The sequence below is a fragment of the Balaenoptera borealis genome, assembly GCF_965194805.1.
Source record: "Balaenoptera borealis genome assembly, chromosome: 3".
NCBI classification, from domain to species: domain Eukaryota; kingdom Metazoa; phylum Chordata; class Mammalia; order Artiodactyla; family Balaenopteridae; genus Balaenoptera; species Balaenoptera borealis.
In genome coordinates, this window is record NC_138866.1 from 92215732 (window position 1) to 92223922 (window position 8191).

Consider the following 8191-nt stretch of genomic DNA (forward strand, 5'->3'; position numbering starts at 1 on the left):
AAGAAAGGGACTGAGAAAATATTTGAAGAGATTATATTTGAAAACTTCCCTAATATGGGAAAGGAAATAGTCAATCAACTCCAGGAAGCGCAGAGAGTCCCATACAGGATAAATCCAAGGAGAAACATGCAAGTCACATATTAATCAAGGTATCAAAAATTAAATACAAAGAAAAAATATTAAAAACAGCAAGGGAAAAGCAACAAATAACACAAGGGAATCCCCATAACGTTAACAGCTGATCTTTCAGCAGAAACTCTGCAAGCCAGAAGGGAGTGGCAGGACATTTTTAAAGCGATGAAAGGGAAAAGCCTACAACCAAGATCACTCTACCCAGCAAGGATCTCATTCAGATTCGACGGAGAAATTAAAACCTTTACAGACAAGCAAAAGGTAGGAGAATTCAGCACCACCAAACCAGCTTTACAACAAATGCTAAAGGAACTTCTCTAGGCAGAAAACACAAGAGAAGGAAAAGACCTACAATAACAAACCCAAAACAAGAAAACGGTAATAGGAACATACATATTGATAATTACCTTAAATGCAAATGGATTAAATGCTACAACCAAAAGACATAGACTGGCTGAATGGATACAAAAACAAGACCTGAATATATGCTGTCTACAAGAGACCCACTTCAGACCTAGGGACACATACAGACTGAAAATGAGGGGATGGAAAAAGATATTCCATGCAAATGGAAATCAGAAGAAAGCTGGAGTAGAAATTCTCATATCAGACAAATTAGACTTTAAAATAAAGACTATTACAAGAGACAAAGAAGGACACTATATAATGATCAAGGGATGAATCCAAGAAGAAGATACAACAATTGTAAATACATATGCACCTAGCATAGGAGCACCTCAAACATAAGGCAAATGCTAACAGCCATAAAAGGGGAAATCAACAGTAACACAATCATAGTAGGGGACTTTAACACCCCACTTTCACCAATGGACAGATGATCCAAAATGAAAATAACTAAGACAACACAAGCTTTATTTTTTTTATTTTTTATTATTTTTTAAAAATTTATGTATTTTATTTTATTTATTTTATTTTTGGCTGCGTTGGGTCTTTGTTGCTATGCACGGGCTTTTCTCTGGTTGTGGTGAGTGGGGGCTACTCTTCGTTGAGGTGCGCGGGCTTCTCTTGTTGTGGAGCACGGGCTCTTGGCATGTGGGCTTTAGTAGTTGTGGCTTGTGGGCTCTGGAGTGACAACACAAGCTTTAAATGACACATTGAACAAGATGGACTTAATTGATATTTATAGGACATTCCATTCAAAAACAACAGAATAGACCTTCTTCACAAGTGCTCATGGAACATTCTCCAGGATAGATCATACCTTGGGTCACAAATCAAGCCTTGGTAAATTTTAAAAAATTGAAATTGTATCAAGTATCTTTTTTGATCACAATGCTATGATACTAGATATCAATTGCAGGGAAAAAAATCTATAAAAAATACAACACATGGAGGCTAAACAATACAGTACATAATAACCAAGAGATCACTGAAGAAATCAAAGAGGAAATCAAAAAATACCTGGAAACAAATGACCATAAAAACACGACGACCCAAAACCTATGGGATGCAGCAAAAGCAGTTCTAAGAGGGAAGTTTATAGCAATGCAATCCTACCTCAAGAAACAAGAAACATCTCAAATAAACAACCTAACCTTACACCTAAACAATTAGAGAAAGAAGAACAAAAAAACCCTAAAGTTAGCAGAAGGAAAGAAATGATAAAGATCAGATCAGAAATAAATAAAAAAGAAATGAAGGAAATGATAGCAAGATAAATAAAACTAAAAGCTAGTTGTTTGAGAGATTAAAAAAAATGATAAACCATTAGCCAGACTCATCAAGAAAAAAATGGAGAAGACTCAAATCAACAGAATTAGAAATGAAAAAGGAGAAGTAACAACTGACACTGCAGAAATACAAAGGATCATGAGAGATTACTACAAGCAACTCTATGCCAATAAAATGGACAACCTGAAAGAAATGGAGAAATTCTTACAAAAGTACAACCTTCTCAGACTGAACCAGGAAGAAATAGAAAATATAAACAGACCAATCACAAGCACTGAAATTGAGACTGTGATTAAAAATCTTCCAACAAACAAAAACCCAGGACCAGATGTCTTCACAGGTGAAGTCTATCAAACATTTAGAGAAGAGCTAACACCTATCCTTCTCAAACTCTTCCAAAATATAGCAGAGGAACACTCCCAAACTCATTCTACAAGGCCACCATCACCCTGATACCAAAACCAGATAAAGATGTCACCAAAAAAGAAAACTACAGGCCAATTTCACTGAGGAACATAGATCCAAAAATCCTCAACAAAATACCAGCAAACAGAATCCAAAAGCTCATTAAAAGAATCATACACCATGATCTAGTGGGGTTTATCCCAGGAATGCAAGGATTCTTTAATATACGCAAATCAATCAATGTGATAGACCATATTAACAAATTGAAGGAGAAAACCATATTATCATCTCAATAGATGCAGAAAAAGCTTTTGACAAACTTCAACACCCATTTATGATAAAAATCCTCCAGAAAATAGGCATAGAGGGAACTTACCTCAACATAATAAAGGCCACATATGACAAACCCACAGCCAACATCATTCTCAATGGTGAGAAAATGAAACCATTTCCTCTAAGATCAGGACCAAGACAAGGTTGTCCACTCTCACCACTATTATTCAACATAGTTTTGGAAGTTTTAGCCACAGCAATAAGAGAAAAAAAGAAATAAAAGGAATCCAAATTGGGAAAAAAAAAGTAAAGCTGTCACTGTTTGCAGTTGACATGATACTATACATAGAGAATCCTAAAGATGCTACCAGAAAACTACTAGAGCTATTCAATGAATTTGATAAAGTAGCAAGATACAAAATTAATGCACAGAAATCTCTTGCATTCCTATACACTAATGATGAAAAATCTGAAAGAGAAATTAAGGAAACACTCCCATTTACCATTGCAACAAAAACAATAAAATACCTAGGAATAAACCCACTTAAGGAGACAAAAGACCTGTATGCAAAAAACTGTAAGACACTGATGAAAGAAATTAAAGGTGACACAAAAAGATGGAGAGGTATACCATGTTCTTGGATTGGAAGAATCAACATTGTGAAAATGACTCTACTACCCAAAGCAATCTACAGATTCAATGCAATCCCTATCAAACTACCACTGGCATTTTTCACAGAACTAGAATGAAAAATTTCAGAATTTGTATGGAAACACAAAAGACCCCGAATAGCCAAAGCAATCTTTTTTTTTTTTAATTTTATTTATTTACTTATTTTTATTTTTGGCTGTGTTGGGTCTTCGTTTCTGTGCAAGGGCTTTCTCTAGTTGTGGCAAGCGGGGGCCACTCTTCATCACGGTGTGCGGGCCTCTCACTATCGTGGCCTCTCTTGTTGCGGAGCACAGGCTCCAGACGTGCAGGCTCAGTAGTTGTGGCTCACGGGCCTAGTTGCTCCGCGGCATGTGGGATCTTCCCAGACCAGGGCTCGAACTCGTGTCCCCTGCATTTGCAGGCAGATTCTCAACCACTGCGCCACCAGGGAAGCCCCCAAAGCAATCTTTAGAAAGAAAAACGGAGCTGGAGGAATCAGGCTCCCTGACTTCAGACTATACTAGAGAGCTACAGTTATCAAGACAGTATGGTACTGACACAAAAGCAGAAATATAGATCAATGGAGCAGGATAGAAAGCCCAGAGATAAACCCATGCACATATGGTCACCTTATCTTTGATAAAGGAGGCAAGAATATACAATGGACAAAAGATAGCCTCTTCAGTAAGTGATGCTGGGAAAACTGGACAGCCACATATAAAAAAAATGAAATTAGAACACTACCTAACACTGTACAGAAAAATAAACTCAAAATGGATTAAAGACTTAAATATAAGGCCAGACACTACAAAACTCTTAGAGGAAAACATAGGCAGAACACTCTATGTCATAAATCACAGGAAGATCCTTTTTGACCCACCTCCTAGAGAATTGGAAATAAAAAAAAAAAAGTAAACAAATGGGACCTAATGAAACTTAAAACTTTTGCACAGCAAAGGAAACCATAAACAAGATGAAAAGACAGCCCTCATAATGGGAGAAAATATTTGCATATGAAGCAACTGACAAAGGATTAATCTCCAAAATTTACAAGCAGCTCATGCAGCTCAATATCAAAAAACAAACAACCCAATCCAAAAATGGGCAGAAGACCTAAATAGACGTTTCTCTAGAGAAGATATACAGATTACCAACAAACACATGAAAGGATGCTCAACATCACTAATCATAAGAGAAATGAAAATCAAAACTACAATGAGATATCACATCACACCAGTCACAATGGCCATCATCAAAAAATCTACAAACAAGAAATGCTGGAGAGGGTGTGGAGATAAGGGAACCCTCTTGCACTATTGGTGGGAATGTAAACTTATCCAGCCACTATGGAGAACAGTATGGAGGTTCCTTAAAAAACTAAAAATAGAACTACCATACAACTCAGCAATCCCACTACTAGGCATATACCCTGAGAAAACCATAATTCAAAAAAGTCATGTACCACATTGTTCATTGCAGCTCTATTTACAATAACCAGGACATGGAAACCACCTAAGTGTCCATCGACAAATGAATGGATAAAGAAGATGTGGCACATATATACAATGGAATATTACTCAGCCATAAAAAGAAATGAAATTGAGTTATTTGTAGTGAGGTGGATGGACCTAGAGTCTGTCCTGCAGAGTGAAGTAAGTCAGAAAGAGAACAATAAATACCGTATGCTAACACATATGTATGGAATCTAAAAAAAAAAGAAAAGGCTCTGAAGAACCTATGGGCAGGACAGGAATAAAGTCACAGAAGTAGAGAATGGGCTTGAGGATATGGGGAGTGGGAAGGGTAAGCTGGGACGAAGTGAGAGAGTGGCATGGACTTATATATACTACCAAAGGTAAAATAGATAGCTAGTGGGAAGCAGCCACATAGTACAGGGAGATTAGCTCGGTGCTTTGTGACCACCTAGAGGGGTGGGATAGGGAGGGTGGGAGGGAGATGCAAGAGGGAGGAGATATGGGGATATATGTATATTCATAGCTGATTCACTTTGTTTTAAAGCAGAAACTAACACACCATTGTAAAGCAATTATACTCCAATAAAGTTGTTAAAAAAAAGAAAAAAGATTCTGTAAATTATTGGGTTGGTCAAAAAGTTTGTTCGCGTTTTTCCGTAAGATGTAAAATAAAAAAAGATTAAAATGTGAACGCTGAAATAAATCAATACAAGAGTTGGAAGAGAAAATATAGCATATGAATAGAATATTATAACTTCCAAAAAAAGTCCAACCTTAGTTTAAAGTTGTAGTTGAAACTATAGGCTACATGTTACGTTGTATTTAATAAAAACCTTGAGGAGAAAGACACTGATAATAGTGCTTATACTAGCCAATACCGTTTGTTGTTAAGGAGAAAGTTGGAGATTATTTGTATACCAGTTACCTTAACTTAACAAAAAATAGAGTATTAGCCAGGTGGAATGAGTCTATTCATAGCTTTAATCTATTAATCAACACATACACTGTATATTATAATCATATTGAGTTTCTAGCTGGGTTGCTGAGATGGACCAAGGCACTACTCTCCAAATTATTTTTAACCATGATGTTTCTATATTATCCCCTTGAGATTCTGACAATTGCAATCTTACTTTATATGTAGTTATAATAAATAGTATTTATCTCATTACATAGTTTTATAGAATATTGTGTTTGATGGAGAAAATTACTCACCTGTGCTGTAATGTTCGCATCAACACTTTGCTGATTAATTTAGTATCTATGACCTCAGTATCTTTATTCACTAAATCTGCCACTGTAACGAGTGACTAACTAGCTAGTCAAAAAACAATACTTTGTTTTGACTTTCTTTCTAAAGGTCATTACTAAACTCAGAGTGATGTTTATTTTTCCCTTTGAGGAGTTCTCCCAGAAAGTCAAAGGAACAAAAAATAGAAGGAAAAAAAAATTAGGGACTACTCCATGAGGCCCTTTATCTAGATAATAAGAGTTACAGACAGAATGAGAATTGTGGGGGAAAAAAATGTTTTTAAATCCTAAAACTGAAGGACACACTTTAGAATGAAAGAAAAGGCAGAGTAAGGCTTAGCATCAAGGAATTGCAGAACACCACAGAAACACAGAAAATAACCAAAGTTTTCAAAGAGAAGAAATAGGTCATACAAAGGTCAAGAATCACGTTGTTATAGGACTTCTCAAAAATATTGGAAAGTAGAAAACATTGGGGTGATGACTTCAGAACTCTTAAGTGAAAACGATTTGGTGTCTGTTTCCAGTTATACGATCAAGTGTGAGTATAGACTAGAGACATACTATGTCTCAAAAAATTTACGTCCAATATATCCTTGAGGTAAAGTTGTTTAGGAAGATACTGGAGGATGTTTGCCTTAAAAATGCAGGAAGAAACCAGAAGGGAGGAGAGAGCATCAAGAAAGCAGCAAAGGGAAATCCCAGGATTCATCCATTCAACAGAAAGTTTTGGTTGCCTACTATGTGCCAGATTCTTTTCTAGGTAATGGATACAGCACATTAGGTAATAAGTGCTAAGAAGGAAAGTAAAGCAGAATAAGAGACAAACAGTGACTGGTGCAGGAAAGAGATGTTATTTTAAATAAGGTCATCTTGGAAAGCCTCAATAAGGTGGAATCGAGCAGAGACCTGAATGAAGGGAGAGAAAGTGAGCCGTGCAGATAACACAAAGAATAGCATTCTGAGAAAAGGGAACAAGTATGTGCAGAGGTCCTGAGGCAGCAATATACTTGGCATGTTTGGGAAATAGGAAGGAGGCCAGTTTAGCTGGACCAATTTGTGGGAGGGGAAAAAGTGGTAGAAGACAGGATCATAGTGGAGTAGGGATAAGGGGTCACATCTTTAATGCTTTGGAGACCGTGGTAGATGCTTGGATTTTACTCTGAGTGAGATATGAAGCCACTGGAGGGTTTAAGCAAAGGAGTGACAAGATTTGACTTATATTTTTAAAGGATTATTCTGATTCCTTTGTGGAAAATAGACTGTAAGAGGGCAAGGAGTTAAGTAGGAAGATTAATTAGAATACTATTTCAATAGTCCATGTGAAAGATGATACTTGCTTGGACAAGAGCAGTCATGATAATAAAAGAGTGGTAAGGAATGGTCAGATCCTGGATATATTTGAAGTTAGAGCCAAATATGATTTGCAAATGGATTAGGTGCTCTGATAGATATGGAGATGTGCTGCCTTGATCATCCTTCCAGGAAAGACTTGCTGATGAACCTCAGGAAGTGTGGAGGACAGAAATTCTCCAGCTCTCAGCACTTCATCTGCAGCAGCTATAGAAAACACTTTACCTGAGGTCACATCCTCCCTAGATCTGAGGAGCGAACACAATGGGGATGTAAAACCCTTGCCATTTCAGCCTAATGCATCACATTATGTCAGGCAAAACTCACTCCAGAGCTTCCTCCTTTGCAGCTTGACTTCTCCCTCTGCACAATCTGCTTCTTCCCCTTCCCTTGACAAGTGTTCTCTGATAAACATCTTGCAGCCCAAATTCCATCTCAGGATCTTCAGAGAACCGAACTGTGACAGTTGGTCCCAGTAGTGGTCTAAGATGCCTGTGAGGAATCCATCACATGTGGCACATGGAACACAAAGAGCCCCTGGCTGAAGGTGGCAGCTTTCACCAGTGGTAAAATGAGAGAGTTTACCTGTGGAAGAGAATGAACTAGTGAGTGCAGTATATCAAGTACTTGAGACTCATGAAGGAACTCATAGATTTAAGAATAACAGAATTGGATGGCTAAGTACCACTGATGCTCTACAGAAAGTGGGCCTCTTTAGTTGCACACAAAGCTTGTCCAGAACTGAGTAGTCTGAGTGGCTGAACTGGTAATTGTCCTAGGAGAAGAAATATTGGAAGATCAACCACAGGAAGTCTGGAATAGAGGCCTATGGATGGACATATTGGCACTGAGCGTGAGCATGAACAGTGAAGGTCTTTGTACCACATGTAACACCCACCAGAGAGCATCCACTACTGAAGGGGCACTAAACAATAAAGAAGACTGAATAAATTGCCCA